Source organism: Pezoporus occidentalis, unplaced genomic scaffold, assembly GCF_034315485.1.
Source record: "Pezoporus occidentalis ecotype Australia unplaced genomic scaffold, CSIRO_AGI_Poc_V1 ctg200, whole genome shotgun sequence".
In the NCBI taxonomy this organism is placed as follows: Eukaryota; Metazoa; Chordata; class Aves; order Psittaciformes; family Psittacidae; genus Pezoporus; species Pezoporus occidentalis.
Window position 1 is genome coordinate 1,066,441 of NW_026913857.1, and position 14,650 is coordinate 1,081,090.

The following is a 14,650-nucleotide window of genomic DNA, read 5'->3' on the forward strand; positions in this document are numbered from 1 at the left end:
CCTGTCTTTTCTACCTAGATCATGCTTTCTGCTCTCCAGCTGAGGTTAGTAGGCTCTACTGCCCAACCTTAAACTAAGTAAGCATAAATCTGGGATTCCAAATCTGGGTGTTCCCATTAGAAGAGGACTGTGATTTGGGACACAATTTGGGACAACAAAGTTTGGATAAAACAGAGGTGTTCCCCATCTCTTTTTGTTGTCCACCAAGGCAGGGAATCAGCTCTGACCACTGTTTAGCACTGGTGGAAGAATCACATCATTGCACGTGAGATGTCTGACCCTACCTCTCTTAAAATGGGTGGGGCACTCATGAAGGGATGGAGGAAAAAAGCACATATCACCTCGAATGGAGCTGGATCAGGAATGTGCAGAGGACTGGAGGACACAGTAAGCCAGAGCCTCCAGAAAAGCAAATTGGTCCATGGGTACAGCCCGCTGGCTCCCACTCTAGCACCTAGCCCCATCCTCCTCCACCCAGGACAGCTCACCAGCACCTCACAGACATTTCAGGAGACCTTTCTGCCACGATGCAGGATTGCACCCTGAGTTAGCCAATAAAAGATGTGGGAATTTCAAGCAGGAGGCCATGGCACAAGACAGGAACAACCCCATTCCCTGGCTTCTGGAACTATTTTCTTCTGGACAGACAGAGAGGAAACATGTATACATTTAAAAAGACAACTCAAATCAGCAAACATGAACCGAGCCAGGCTGAAGGATTAAATAAAATAAGACAAAGGCTGACACTATCTGTTAACCTGCTCAGGGCAGAGTAAATATTTGTATGCTGTTTTGCTTTTCCAGCATACATTCCCTCTGTCAGCACATAAGCCAGGAGATTCTGCCACTCAGACATGTTCAGAGGTCTGCCTTTACCATGAGGACTTCACGTGGAACCTGTCTCCCTCTTTCATTTGCCTTATTCCCGAGAGAAATAGAGACCAGATTGCAAAGGACATCATTGCCTCAAATTTTGCAACCCACCAGACAAAGGTGGGTGCAGGGATCAGCACGTATAGCACAAGCTATGTGCCATCTATGTCAGTATGGCTAACGGGGCCAGCATGCCACAGGCTTAGCCCTCCCCATTCACCCACAGACCTCTTCCACCCAGGAAGTATTCAGTCTCCTCCTTCCTACTCCTTCAAGCATCTCCTGCAAGCAGAAGATGAAACCCACAAGAAGATGTGTTTGCTCCATCACATTCGAAGTTTCACATCTCCACTCTTTCTTGCAAGCACAAAAGTAGGAAATCTGCGTTTCTAATCAACTGCCACCCAAAACTCTCCAGAAAGTAGCTGAGAACATGGGTTCCCCTTTCATTAAAAAGCAGCAGAGCTTGTAACAGGCATAACTTTTACTTAGCTCCACATGACTTTCCTCGCTGGGACTACAGCCACCTGTCCTAAGCTGCACCTACCTAGGTGAGGCTGCAGATGTTGTCCTGGATGAGCTTCTTCCATCTTCTGCAAGGCGAACTGTGGAGCAGAGGATGTACAGGAGTTAAGCATGGATTTGTGGGCTGAACTTGCTTACTGAAGAGGCAGCTAGAGCAGTTTCTGTCACTGACACCTTTTAAAAGAACTAGATGTTTTTATTCAGGATCTTGCTATATCTGCTGGGAGCATCACCAGGAGTGGCAGGGCTTGACCAGTCTAGCACTGACCCCTTGAGGAGGGTCTCGTTTGGCCATGCAGTGGGCACCCTTGCATGACACAGTGAATGCAGCAACCAGGAGAGATCTCCGGCCCCAGGGAATGAAACAGTACAGCTGGGTCATGGCTACAGTGCCTGGATCTGGTCCTGGGGTGGGTTTTCCAGATGCTGGGTGAAACATCATCCTTGATGTGACACAGATAAAGCTATCAGAAATGTCTGTATTTAAAAGACACTGCCTTTGAGAACTGGTGTCTGAGGTTCTTTGCTCCACAAGGGCACTTTTCTTAGTCCATAAGAAAACTTTTCCCAGGCAGTACTAAATACCCTACCATTGCTTTTGCAGATAGAAAAGAAATACTCTATTTTATTTCTATAGTCACATAGGGAAAACAGGCAGTAAAAATATCCCATATGTACTAATAGGATATACAATACATGCACTCCCAAATACTTTCCCTTCAGCAAAACAATAAGACGTCTGCCTTTGAACTGCACACTCAGCATCCCATGGCAATTATTTGTTGTGAGCCTAAAGAGGAACCCAGTGAGTCACGGCTCCATTGCGCAGTCAGTTTTGCTCTATTTTGCAAACATTTGCTCTTGAGCAACACCACTACTTTTGTTGTGCCTGCAGGCTGGCTCCTTTGTGGAAGGTATCTCCGAGCATGCAAAGAGACAGCTGCTAAACTGAGGGATGCAAAAGACCTCAACAAGCAAGGTCACACCTAGAGAGCAGTCCAGGCCATGCTGTGCTATCTGCTCCCTGCTTGCAAATCATGCACTGCATCCTGGCACAAAGCACCGATGAGCAAAACTCCCAAGAGCTGCCACTCTCTCTCTGGAGGTCTTCCAGCTCAAGCTTTTAATTAGGTGGGTTAAACACTGTTGTCTCTGCAGCCATCACTGCCATCAGCCTCTGTTTTGGCAGCAGCAAAAGAGGAGAGGCTGAGTCCACTCGAGTTGGATCCAGTTGTTGATTGATGTCATGAGCCTGTAATTTATTCTAGACACAGATCCCAAGATGTCAAGACAATGGTTTAGGCATCAAAACGCTTGGAGAAGTAACTGCTCCATGAAATCACGGGCTTCCCGTCTGTGCATAATGAGTGGTTTAGCATCATATTCTTGACTCTGAGCTTTTGGAGGATAAGCTGAAGCCATGATTCATGGCTGGATCAGCTCTTTGCTCTGTGGGAAAGGCTGTGTCTTGGCACACGTGGCTGTACCCCTGCATGCCCAAAAAAACCAGCAAATCCCCAGCTATGTTTAGACCTGCAAAGTGCCCAAATCCAAAGCATGAACCACACAGAGCTGGGGAAGGACCCACACAGGACCCCACTGCTGCCATCATGGACCCTCTGTCAGAGTTGGCGCATGCCTACCGTGTGCCAGCACATCCCCTGTCCGTGGCAAATTGCTTTAAGGGATAAAAAAGAAAATCACACAGTTTGTGCTAAGAACAGAGAAAGCCTGTTCCTAACACAGCATTAAAACATTTATCTTAGTGTTGTAACATGTTTTTTCAAACATTTCTGGCTCCTGTGAAATATTTTAGTAACACTGATAGCATTTATCATGTGGTTAGGGATGTTTGGGCTAGAACAAACCTTAACTCCAGCTAGTAGAAACATCAGGAGGAAAAGAACTTGATGGCGAGATGACATCCCTCACTAACACACTCCCCAGGCCATCCCTACTGATAGCGAAAGAGCACTGAGCCCTTCAGAAAATGTTTTAATAATGGTCTAAATTATTTAGGTACATAATGCCACATAAAGCCAAGGGGGCTTAAAGCCAGATGTTTTAAAGCAATTCCCGTGTGTACCAAAGTAAACGTTCTCATGAGGGTTTGAACCAAGCCCCAAGGAATCATGTAGCAGGAAAAGCTGCAACAGCTCCTGAGGCATCACCCAGAGCGGGCAGTAAGTGGGATGGAGAGGAGGTGCTGGGTTCACAGAAGCCATTGGTGTCACTGGATGCCACCATCCCACTCACTGAGAGTGGGTGCTTCTGTTCTAGGGGCTGCAGCAATTTCCTAGAGCTCTTATCCTGCCAGTAATGTGCCAAAAAGCCTTACATTATCGATTCTTTATTAAGACAACTATTTCAGCTCCTTAGGAGATGTCACTCAAATGGTAGCAATGCCTGTTGGAACGTGTGGCTCGATAGTGGGAAGCAGGGGATTAGGTAAACAGGATATACCCTGCGGGAAGCACTTGCATCTACATCCCCCAGCAAGCAGGAAAGAGGCAGATTCCTGGAGCAAAGTGTTTTCCGTTCACTGAGAGAAATAGATGGACAGAGCCCCAGGCTATTCTTTTCCTGTTACGTGAGCAAAGTTTTAGCTGGGTTGTTTTGGTTTTCTTCTTTTCCATTTCTCTCAGGCATTCCATATTTATTTTGTTGATTTAACCATACACCTGAGTGTTCCACACCTACTTATTGGAATTTTCACCCTAGCTTGGGGATGACTGATATGAGTAAGTCTACTTATGCACGTGCATGAGGCCAGGATTATTTATACAGTGCTTGAAAAGTGGTCACTGGTTAGAAAGAGCTCCCAGCAAAGACATGAAGGAAATAACAGCAAATAGGAAACTATCAGCTGAAATCCCAGGTCACGTAAACAACTATGCCTACATCCCCCTTTCTTTATATACCATTACTTAGGGATTCACTCACAGGGTATAAGCAGCATCAGGCAGCTGTGTGCAAATCTGTTCACTTGCCTTCTTCAACTGTATTTAGAATTTGTAATTTCTAGCTGCTGCCAAGGCCCTGAGCCTAAAGCAGAAAGCTTGATAAAAGCACAGAGCATCACCCTCATCAGTAGAGGCTCTGGGCCACCCGCCCCATCACCAGCTCTCTGGGGCAATCAAGGCTCAGGGTGCTGCTACTGATCCTCATGGGGTTGCAGGCAATAAGACAAGGGGAGAGGTCAGGTCTATAATCTATGATCACTCCTGCAAGGTGCTGCAGTGTCTTAACTGTATCATGCTACTCAGGAGATCATGCATGGTACAATTAAGCCATAAGGCAATCAGGAGAAAGTGCTTATTAGGAGATGATAGCACTCCTGGGATGTCAGTGCTTGTGGGCCTGCCCAGGGGGATCCAAGTCCCTCAGAAAGGAGATTAGCAGCTGATAAACAGTCCAGCAGCAATTTACCTTTTTGCATGGTAACTGAGCCAGGAGGGGATGGAGAGAAGAATTACAGGGCTGAGGGCAGAAGAATGCAACATTTTCTATCCTATTTAGCCATGTGTGTGACGCACCTGAAACATCTCCTGGAACAGCACACAGGTTGAGCCACTGACTTCTTTTTTGCTACAAAAGCAGCAACATTCCACAACGGGTTATAGGACTTCAATAAGCACGCACCCTGTGCTTATGGTGCAAGGAGTGGGCTGGGGTCCCATGGGCTGGGCAATGAAAAGCCCAGCACAGCCAGGATTTGCAGGCAATTGGTGTCTGCAGCTGGGGAATAGGTTAAGAAAAGTTTAGGGTTCCATGGACCCACTCCCACCCTCTGAGCTGAGCTTTTGGGAAGGCTCAGCTCCCCAGCCAGTGCCCAGGCCTGCACCTAAAGCACCATTGAATTCCACTGGAATCTGAGCCCTGTCTCTCTCAGGTCCCTTTCCAAAACCCCAGCAAGCAAAAACAAATACAGCCCAAGGAGAGCAGCCTCACTTTGTCCTTAGCAACACCTCGTATAGATTGATGCTAGCCCACCCACTCCATGTACTTTGAGATACTCTGCTCCCAGGGCAGCCTGCTCCAGCAGGACACCTTTCCACCATGAGTCTGTGTACCAACGGACCTGCTGCTGCTAATTACCTTGATTAGTGCTGTCAAGAGCTTATAAGAAGCTGTAATTAGAAGCACAAAAAAAAAATAAAAGGAGATGGATAGGTGGCAGGGGGAAGACTGGAAAGCATGAGATACTGCAGGTCAGCGAGCAGGCTGAAGAACATGTGCAACAAGAGACCTCCATGGGCATCATTAATCTGGATCCTTTAATTGTGAGTTTGGAAGAAGCCCGTTCCATCTGTCATCAAAGACGGAGGGCCAGAGCTGTCCTCAGAACAGAGCAGGAGGACTGCTGGCCCCTGCAAGGCTGGCATCAGCTCTTGGGCACTGATTTCCATCTTCCCTCACTGCAAGCTTCCATAGTCCCTCCTGGACGAGGGACACATGTCACAACATGCTGCTGGCCCTTCCCCTCTCTTGAGCTTGTTCAGCCCAGCAGCCCCAGGGGCAGATGAATCTCCATTACTGCTTTCAAGTCTTGCCGCTGGTTATTGCTTACCACTATATCAGCCATCAAAGTTCCCATGAAAAGAGTGAATAGGACACAAATTGCAAATTAGGCTTTAATTAGAAGCTGGCACCTGCTTTCTGACCAAGAAATACAATGAAGACATCTATGTGTTGCTATGGCAGTCCAGAAACATAGATTTCTGTTTCAGGATGCTTTGAAGACAGATTTACTCAGCTCTATAAACTTATATGCCAAAGTGATTAACACTTTAATGCTAATATCAAGCTGGACCAGTTACACACATTTTATTCATTAGACAGCATCATTTTTCAACTGTGTCTTACCAGTATGTAAATGAGATTTTGACTCAGTCATTGTCTGCTCCCAAAAGCGCAGCCAAAGTGAATTCAATTAATGCAATTTACATCCCAATGTGACACGGAAGCCTGTGCGGGGCTTGATAAGGCAGCCAGATGGGAGCTGGGCTCTCCGCACAGCAGTGCCATTGCCCGCTGCCTCCTCGCGGCTCTTCGTTCTTGCTGGCCACGTCCAGAACAAAGACCCCAACCTGATTCTCCCCACCCTGAGGCTCCTATGAGGATGGGACATCCCATCTCCACCGCTGCCCCACTGCCAGAACGATTGAAGTATTACTGAAACCACTGGTGTCAGCCCAGCATCATGTCAGGATAACTGGAGACAAACTCCAGCCTTTATTCCCAGCTCAGCAAACCCTGCAGATGTGCAAAACAGCTGGTTAAGAAGCTCCCACTGCAAGGACAGACCTGCAGGAGATCCTGGCTTTCCTCATAAAAATCCCTCTAGCTTTTACCTGATTTGGGTCAAAATCCTGATCCTGCTTATGCCAAAGTCAGACAAGAGGGGAAGCCTGCTGCTTTCAATGCTGGCACTAAACCAGTCACAAGCCACAGATTTCAGTGTAATCATCGATGTAGGACTGATATACAAAGGCTTGGACACTGCTCAGCTGGGCTAAGGAGAAGAAGGACACTTATTCTCCCTCCTCTCCTACTGTACAGCATCTCTGCACATGGTCATTTTAGCCAAATATCTGAGTCTTGTCTCAAAGCTCAGGATTTGTTTGTGAGACCCATGGCTCTTGAAACCTGTTTGGCCAGAGCTGGCTCAGAAGCAGGGAAAGCACAGGCAATCCTTTCCTGGGAATAACCTAGTGGACATCTTGCCAGCGCTGGATCAAAACAGGATGTGATTAGGTCTAAGATCATCCCAAAATTCCTGAAAACAAAGCTTGGTGGCTGCTTTTAATGAAAACCACAATAATTTGCCCAGAAGTGCTACTGATATATATGGTATATGCAAAAACACCTACCCAAGAGCCTGGGAGGAAAATTACAAGAGCCTTTTCCTTAAGTGACTGAGCTTCTGAAAACTAAATAGGTGTTTCTGCCCCTTCTTGTGCCAGGACACTGCCCAGATGTGGCATGGAGGCACCTCGTCGACTGGAGGTTTGGAGGGCAGCGTGCAAGGCTGAAAGGCATCACCATATTACTCACCAGCCCAATTTGTGCACAGTGTAATAGATTTTCTTCTGAAGGAATGAACCCATGCTAACATCTCCGAAGCAGGCACTATTTATTGCTTTGTTTACACAACACTGCTTGTATCCAGGTAAATCCCAGATGTCTCCCAGCCCCAAAGTTTGCCCCGACCCTGATCTGCACTTTGCCCACTCAGTGTGGATGCTCGTGTTTGAGCACAGAGGGGGGTCTGCAGTGTCAATGCCACACTTGGCTCTGAGCGGGCACCCATCCCGAGCCCACAGCTCTAGCGCGGCTGCAAAGCAGAGCGGTCCAGCAAAGCCCACATGTCCGTGACATCCAATTAATCCAGCGAACGTGCAGCCCTGCTGTCGGGGGCAATGAAACGCCTGCCTGCCCGGGAAGAGCCAGGAGAGCAAAGCGGCGCTTAGCTGATACTGTAACCAAGAGCTGTCCACGCTGGTTTGCAGCTCTGCAGGGAGCTGAATTGTCCCGAGCGTCTCTGAGCTCACCGTGCCCCCTGCTCCCTCCATCCCCTCGGGGATTCCCTCCCTGCCTCTCCCTCTCACTTCCAGAAAAGGCTCATTTGCAGTGGTTGCATAGGTAATTATCATGATTCCATAGAAAGCTTTTTCAGGCACCTCCCTGTTCTACCTGCTCCCCTTCAGCTCCCACCGAAGCTCAGATGCTCATCCTCTGCTTCTTAATACACTCTGGCCCATTTCCACCTCCCACATCCCTGCAGCTCTGTCCCCACCATCACGCCAACCCCACCGGCTTCCCTGCAGCAACCCCCACGCAGGCAGGGATCCATTCCTGCTCAGTTTGCTTTCCAGGCACGGATTTTGTTGGGCAGACCCTTTTCACTGAGCTCCCAGGCAGGGTACTACCATTAATTCATTGCATGCCATGCTGCAGCCAGCCAGCCAGCAGATTTTTATATCACCTGTCAGCAAGGTCAACTTTTTTCCCCACAAATAAACTTTCCACAATAATAACAAGAGTGATTGTGGAGGGAAGCAAAGAGGAAAAGACACTTCCAAAGAGGTGAATTCTGCCTGGGAGCTGGAGTGGTCCCTAAGACCCCAAACACAAAGTTAATTGTTGCTTGAAATCTTCCTTTGTAGGGTTCAAAGGACATCAATAAGCAAGCTCAAATAACCTCGGGGGCCTTAATGAAGTTGCATTCATCCTGAGCAGAATTGCCCACTTATTCATGCAAATTCACTGTAACCAGCTTAGCACATTATCCAGCACTGAGACCTGTGGGAGATCCTGGTTGCCCGGGAAAGATTAAAAGAGGAAATTTAGGACCTTGTGTATCAGCACAAGCAGCTAAGGTGCTTCCAAATATCCCCATTAATTCCCAGATTGGCCCTGTATTAAGACAGTATAATAGACCCTCATAGTCTGAGTGTATATGACTGTTAATGATGGACAAAGCCCCTGGGCATTTGGACAGCCTCCAGCTGAGCAGCCCTATGTGTCCAACCAGGGAAAAACAGCATCACATTGATCAGCTGGTTCCTGGGACTTAATCAATACTTGCTTTGACTAAGTGGAAATGCTCATTTATCTGTCATGTGCAGATAATAATGACATTGTCGAGGTGGCCAGCTGAAATCAGTGCTGGATGATGCGAACAGCCCCAGCAGAACCAGCATCAGTGGGAATTCTCATTTCTCATTCCCACATGGTTGCAAATTTTAGATACAAAACCTTGGTGGCTTGTGCTGTCTGGAGAAGACATTCACAAGCCACCACTTGCCAGAGCACACAGGGGCAGAACAGGGTTTTGAACAAACCAAGGCAGGGTCCCAGGGTTTGCTTTACAGAAATGTGGGTACCTGGCATCAATGACCAAGCACCCTCCTGAGCAGAAAGGCAGCTCTGCCTTCAGGAGAAAACCTGTATGCATTTCAGCAATCTCATATCAGCGAGTCCAGAGCCCTCCCTGCAGTCATCCAGACAGGACCAACCTCATCCAAGGATGACTTCTGCCCCAGTGTTGGCCACAAGTCCATGCCTACTCTGGAGAAAACCAGTGCTGGCAGGACACAGCTCACCTTGTCCTAAAGTAGAGGTGCAAACGGGTCAGTGAGCCCCTTCAGGGTTCATCTTTCTTTAATGGAATGAGCCAAAAGTGGAGATTCACATGCAGGTTACCAAGGGAACTCCTTCTCTGGTTGGTGGCTGTAAGTCCAGAAACTCCTTCAACGGCAAAGGGATTTACTCCAGCTGCAAGGGACACACAAGTCAGTTTTCAGTTACTGTAGGATAAGTCCAAATCAATTCAAGCACACACTGTCACTCACGTGCATCTGCAGTCTTGTAAGTGATAGCAAAGTTTGGCCTCCCTAATGAAGCCCTGTAGGAAGAAGCAGTTGGAGAAGCTGCCCAGGACTCAGGGGATGGACGGAAGAATGAATAACATTGGGGTGGAAACCCCGTGAATCTCATTAAAATTCACATCTGGTCCAAAAAACAAAGAAAAAAAAACAAAAAGAAAAAAGCCAACAAAAAAAAAAGGAGATCTGGGTGCTTTTAGTTCATTTAGATCAAGGCTGAGGTTTGACGAAGAGGAAGAGACAGGGCAAAGGAAATCGTGGGGCACAGCACAAAGGGCAACAGCCAGCACAGACCATCTGCTCCCCAGTTAGACTCATCCCACCACCAATTTCTTAGAGCAGATAGAGCCAGTCTGCAAGTGGTGCCGGGGTGTTCCCAGAGCATGTGGTGAGCCTGTTCACCAGGGAAAACATTCCTGCAGAACAGATAAGCAGTGCTTACTCCTGTGTGGTGGGAGAAGAGGCAGCCCAAGCAATTATTTTGTAGCTTCAGGAAAGAGGGGTACCTTTGGAAAGTGTCATTTTCCGTTTGTTATTCTCCTGTTTAACGAGGCTGTTGCAGGGACACAACTATCGACTTCCTTTTCCTTATCAGCAAGGGGAAAAGAAAACAACAGGCTGCTGACCCCAGTTAACTCCTTCCTGCAGCCACCAGCAGCAGGGTGCTTCATGCACGTTAGCCACATCCCCTGGAGGTCTGTGGGTTACAGCTCTTCCCAAGGATATCTGTTTCAAACCCAACACTCCCGCTTCCCTCCCAGCTTTCACAAACAAGAGCCAAAGGGGAAAAGGGGCTTGTTTTTTAGCCGGGGCTGTTAAAACCATTGGGTGCCACGAAAGTGAGTAAGAGCTGTATATTTCCATGAGTAGCTATGCGGCCCTGATAACTTAAGACTGTCTCAGATTGAATCAGCACAGAGTAGGATGGGCAAGGAAGTCTTGCCTTGTAAGAGAGAGCTAGAGAAACTTTATTAATCCCTCTGAGTCTTGCCACCAGTTTCCTCCTGTTTCCCTGCATGCACTACTGCCACAGCCTACCCAAAATCCACTCCCCTCCACTAGATGCCTTCAAACACCCTGCAGACTCCAGGGCTTGAAGGACTAAGGATGAAGGTGACTAGGAGAAAACTCTAGGAACTCACAGACAAAGCTTTAAGTTGACAAGCAGGTATTCTTTATTGCGGCGCTGGGAGACACGGGGGATAGGTCCTCCAAGTGTGTCTCTCCCAGGCATCAACCAGGCTGTGATTATATTGTCCTTAAACATACATATTCATTAGATTACATATATTACATCATACTTCTTAGACAATGCCTCCTGTATGCATACAAAAATGTGGTAGTGGGCTTTCGGACCCCTAGTGGTTATTTCTTCATCACTTTGTTTTAGGATCATTGTCATATCAGTAACCACCAGGTGGTTCTGGCAAAGCTTATCTTAGTAATTTTGTTTTCTCTATAGTTGCTAACAAAGCCTAAGGTTCTTGAGGTTACTTATTTACAACCCTATTCTTCAATCAACCCCACTCTTCAAAGGAGATGTTCAGAGAAGGCTGGGCAGAAGATGGATAGGATTGCTGGGCTCAGACCAAGGCCTTCCTTCACTAGTGGCTTATGGAGTCTAAGACCCTAAAATACTCTGTTCCCATTACATCCACCTTCCCCCCATGGAAATGCTTCAGTCACACCATTTGTATCTCTTCCACGAGCCCAGAACCACCAGCCAAGCAAAACGCTGCCATAAGCCAAGCAAGTCCCACAAGGAATTTCTTGCAGCCGGGGCCAAACTCCATCTAATCCAACAGAAAGACCTGTCTACAAAACATACACGTGTGGGTATAACCCCAGAAAGCCAGAGTTAATGAGGCCTCTCCCTGGCAAAAGCTTCCAATTGCACAGCAGCCACCTGGCCTGAGCCTGGAGGAGCTGTGCATAGCTGCAGGGGGTTTCTGTGCTCACATAAGCACCCCTATCCTCTGTGCCTGAGAGTACAAAGCAGCAGAGGCAGTTGCTGCACGGAGCTAGACCCAGAGCCTCTCCCCTGCCAAACCTTCATCTCCAGGCCCTGGTTCAGGTGAAACCCTGGAAGGATTTGCAACCCTGTCTTGTCCCACTGGCCTTGAGCAACCTACCCTGAGCCCCAGACATTGCTCCAAGGAGGGGTAAGAGACATCCTCTGCTGCTTCTCACCCCAGAATACTGCTCTGGGGAGCACTGCTACATGGTTGGCATCAAACCCATTGCTCTTCCCTCCTCGAGTATTTAGGACTCAATCCACAGAAAGGTTTAAGTCCGCTCTCACTCCGCTGCCCACGCAGGACACCCCATCTGCAGGTTTGCACAAGCAGGATGCACTGAATCCTCACATTCCTGCGCTACAAGGAAACACACAGTCCCCATCCCTTTGCCCTTTCATTTTTGAGTGCCAGATAGAAAATTAAGCCACGTTAACTCCTAGCAACATCTGGCTGCTGTGACCTCCCTGCTTCATTCCCACCATCCCTTCCTAATTGCCTCCTGGTGCCTGGACTTGTTCAGCTCAACCCTCACAGTGGCCTGTGGCTGAGATTATCTGCAGCTCTTTAAATCCCTGCCTTACTGCAAGGCTGGTCCCTACCCAGGGAGAGGAGAGACAAGCAGTTCCCAGAGTTGCACCTGGCAAACATGACCTTTGGGGTGATGCAATGAGGGTTATTAAGAAATTAGATGCTGGGGCCCATTAGCTGGGAACAGGGAAAGGGAGATGCTCCAGTGATGGAGTGGAGGGGAGAAGCAAAATGCTGCTGGGTCAGATGAAAACCCAAGGCTCTTAAGACCACTGGGTACTGGCTACAGGCTTCTGGTACCAGCTGACCCTGTGTCAAAAGTCCTCCTCCTTGGCAGCCAAGTTCAATGCTGCATTTACACTGCTGTCCCTGAGACCCCACTCCTCCTGAAACATAAAAGATGAAGCAAATCTAATCTTGAAGAGCCCAAACAGAGGAAGAGGAGAAATTGAACACTCATCTGGGTGTTCTCCCCGTAAGGAGGGATGGGAGTGGTGGAGACATGGGGATGCATCACCAGGAGACTGGGAGCAGCAGCTATACCCAGGATTCCCCTCTGGATACCAGTAGGGTCATCCCAGGACCCCCCTTCCCAGGCAGGTGATGTGCACAGAGATCCCAACCTGCTCAGCCAAACAGAGCCACCAGCCCCCTGTCCCCACAACTCCTTTTGCCACGTGGTTTCAGGCTCCTTCCCACAACCCTGTGATACAGGATGAAATTCACACAGTGCCTCCTTCAAGCTCTGGGAAGATTTCCAATTGGCACAACAGCATCACATCGGGAGCCAGCTCCAACACCTCTCACCCGAGACATCACTCACCACCCAGCTCATCCCTGACAATGGTAACAGCCTACATCCCCAAAACAAATCTAATGCCCGCTGCACTTTCCTGCCCTTAACAACCAGTGCTGCAGCCAGTGGGGACAGTGCTGCACCCCTGGGGCTATCACCAGCTCCCTGCAGCACCCTGGGGGCATCACACATGGGCCAAAAAGGGGCAGCATAAGTTTGGCATCAGTCTGTAGTATCGAAGCCTTTCCAGTACCACCATTGATCAGCCCACAGGCAAAACAGGGAGATGGTGGGAACAGAGGACTTTCTGCTCTGGTTTCTGCAAGTAAGCAGAAATAACAATATTTATGGGAGACATCAAACTGGAAAGGAATATGGTTTTGCCTATGGGCTGACCATGCCTGCTAAGAAGCCCACCACTGCACAGTAATCTGCCTTTTCCAGCTTTTGGGGATTTTTATTGCAAGATACAATGGCAAATCAAATGGGAAATTCAGCTGGACAGCCAGAGGCTCAGACACTGCCCTGCCTCATCCACTCAGTCTCAGGACCAATGCTACTTAGGTCCCTTTGCAGAGGTTAGTTTTGAGCATCCCTAAGGCAGACAGCACTGTCATCCCTCATCTTCCTCAGTCCCTCTTCCTGTCTCCCTCCCCAGACACCCACCTCCAGCCCCAGCCCACCATATATTGTCTCCATCCCCTGCAAACCTCATGAGGATTTTGCATCTTGAAGGGACAAAATTCCTTTATTTTAGGAAAAAAAAAATTAAAAACTCAGTGCTTACGTGACAGGCAAGAATATGCCAGACCCAGAGTGCGAGCACTTTATCCATTTATCATTCCCTTCCAGTATCAGTGGCTGGTCCTGAGGCTTCACTGAGGCTCCATCACAGCTTAAAGCTAACTCAGTGCCCCTCTGCACATGAAAACCAAAAACCACAAGCCATTGCAGAGTCCAGCACAGTGAGAAAAGCAAAGCTGAGCTCTCCAAACACCAAGTATGTGGCTGGTTGCTACTGTGAGACTCAGCTTACATTAGCTCCTCTGCCCTGGGTAGCTGCCCAGCAGCACCACCCCAATCCAGCAGAAATCTGCTTCTCTGCATAAATAAACCAGTTTAGGTCCAGCAAGCAGCATCCTTGGGGATGGTGAACCCGTGACGGTCCCACCTACTGACTGCTCACTCAGGCTGGAGGACTCAGAAGGTCTGTTCCCATCTAAAATTCCTGTTGCAAGGAGCTTGTTTTGGCTTTTTTTGATTTGGGTTTTTTTCCCTTATTTCCTTCAACGCTTCCCATTCAACAATAAAAGCAACAGCAAATCTATTTAGGAGCAAAGAATAAAAGATCTGTAAAATTAGGTGACTGCATCTGAAAAGCTGCTGTCTATGTTGTCTGGCACTCGGCAGCACCCCTGCTTCCCTTTTGAAGTGTTCTTGTAAAACCCCATTATTCCTCATTCAAACGTACAAAACAACTGCAGTTGGGTCCTGCTTGAGGGAATAATATCTTTGGCTCC

At 48.2% G+C, this 14,650-nt stretch overlaps 1 long non-coding RNA gene across 1 annotated transcript; it reads right to left on the reverse strand.

Annotated features, from left to right (window-relative positions):
• Positions 1 to 980: 980 nt before the first annotated feature.
• Positions 981 to 9,894, reverse strand: LOC134163509 (uncharacterized). Its single transcript, XR_009964752.1, has 3 exons — positions 9,756 to 9,894; positions 9,507 to 9,678; positions 981 to 1,478 (listed from the first exon to the last, which is right to left on the reverse strand). It is a non-coding gene; the product is annotated as an uncharacterized LOC134163509 (long non-coding RNA).
• Between the last annotated feature and the right edge of the window lie 4,756 nt (positions 9,895 to 14,650).